The following is a 2457-nucleotide window of genomic DNA, read 5'->3' on the forward strand; positions in this document are numbered from 1 at the left end:
GAATTCCGTCGGAAAATTCCGAGGGATTTCCGAGGAAAAAAGAAATTTCGAGGAATTATTTCCGACGATGTGTTTCGTCGGAATTTCGTCGGAATAACGATATTCCGACGAAATTCCGACGATTTTTTCCCTCAGAATCCTTGATGTTTTCTTGTAGTGTTTGGTTCTCATGTTAGACGGGTGAAAAATGTTTTTTTTTTTTTTGTAAAAGACGGATGAAAAATGTTCTTGGTATATATATAAAACTTTTTTTCTTGGTATTTATATTTGACTAAAACTATTATTAAAATAAGATTTCGGTTTTGGTGTTAGACCAAACGGTAGCCTAACTCTTCTCTTATGTAAGAAGAGTGGTTATAGTGTGTGAAAATTTGTTTGCAATGTAAGTTTAAAGCACCATTTTGTTTTGGTCTCCTTTTTTCCTCGTATAGACATTGACAGAGGTGTCTTTGCATATAGTGTTACATAAGAGAAGAGTTATGTAACATAAATAAATATGCTATTGAGTTGTGTTTAATATGAAAATAAAATCGAAATATATAGTGTTAACATTAACATAATGTTATTACTCATATAATATAATCTTCTTAAAAACACATATGAAAACATACTACGTTTATCCCAAGATATATTTGCTCTTCATTTTTTCTCTTTTTTTTATGAACTTCACATGTTTTGCGTGTGTAACCTTAGTCCGTAGAATACACATAATGGTATCACAATTTATCTTACATACGCTTTCACATGCTAAATGTGGGATGCAAAACGTAAAATATACAATCACAAACAGTGCCGGACCAACCTTTTATATTGCCCCAATCAAAATTTAAAACTATACCCACGTACATGTTTTATCAAGATCACAAAACAGTATAAAAAAAACTTAATTTTTCATTAAAAAAATCAAATTTCATAATATATTCATAAAAAACATTGATATAAAAACACTTATTGCTGAAATATAGATCTTCTTGCATTTTTCCCTGCAAAATCATCCATTAAACTCCTATAGTCAAGTTTTTCGACCATAGCAGTCTCAATTGTTATGTTTCTATTTTAGAATTAAGGTTTTAACTATTATCTAAAATATAAATTTACTAATATATTTAAAAAGTTTGACAAATCTTATTATAACTAAATATGCCCAATAGATAATATTTTAACAAAATAATCTACAGATTTTCCTTTTATGTATATATTAATAATTTTTTTTTTAAATATACCCCACTAATTTTGAATGCCCTAATTTTTGGTTTGGGTGGCTTCCCTTCAAGGCCGGCCCTGATCACAAAGTATACCGCGTGTGTCGTGGATATATGTGTCAATGACAAACAAACTAGTCAACATGTTTTTCTGAGTATAAACTTCAACCTTGAAAGGAGGGACTTATTTTCTCATTTTTTTATGAACTTCACATGTTTTGCGTGTGTAACCTTAGTCCGTAGAATACACATAATGGTATCACAATTTATCTTACATACGCTTTCACATGCTAAATGTGGGATGCAAAACGTAAAATATACAATCACAAACAGTGCCGGACCAACCTTTTATATTGCCCCAATCAAAATTTAAAACTATACCCACGTACATGTTTTATCAAGATCACAAAACAGTATAAAAAAAACTTAATTTTTCATTAAAAAAATCAAATTTCATAATATATTCATAAAAAACATTGATATAAAAACACTTATTGCTGAAATATAGATCTTCTTGCATTTTTCCCTGCAAAATCATCCATTAAACTCCTATAGTCAAGTTTTTCGACCATAGCAGTCTCAATTGTTATGTTTCTATTTTAGAATTAAGGTTTTAACTATTATCTAAAATATAAATTTACTAATATATTTAAAAAGTTTGACAAATCTTATTATAACTAAATATGCCCAATAGATAATATTTTAACAAAATAATCTACAGATTTTCCTTTTATGTATATATTAATAATTTTTTTTTTAAATATACCCCACTAATTTTGAATGCCCTAATTTTTGGTTTGGGTGGCTTCCCTTCAAGGCCGGCCCTGATCACAAAGTATACCGCGTGTGTCGTGGATATATGTGTCAATGACAAACAAACTAGTCAACATGTTTTTCTGAGTAGAAACTTCAACCTTGAAAGGAGGGAATTAGAGCATGTTTATCCCAAAAACCTAAATGGGTCTCTTAATTTTTTTTTAATAGTATTTTTGGAGTTAATTTTTGCAAGAGACATGATTAAGAACATTGACACTTTTTCCCCCTCCATTGCAAATCTCTTATTTTGGGTTTCTTAAAAAAAAATATTACATTTTTTTTTATAATTTTATTTTTTATTACATAAAACATAATAAAAGGAAAACATTTTTAACATAGATTTTTAAATTCAAACAAGAAACAACGATTTGTAGAGTAAACGGAAATTATTTGAAAGAAGCATCCGAGCTCAGTTGTTGTCTTCATCACGTCCAGATTT

Source organism: Brassica oleracea, chromosome C4 (assembly GCF_000695525.1).
Source record: "Brassica oleracea var. oleracea cultivar TO1000 chromosome C4, BOL, whole genome shotgun sequence".
NCBI classification, from domain to species: domain Eukaryota; kingdom Viridiplantae; phylum Streptophyta; class Magnoliopsida; order Brassicales; family Brassicaceae; genus Brassica; species Brassica oleracea.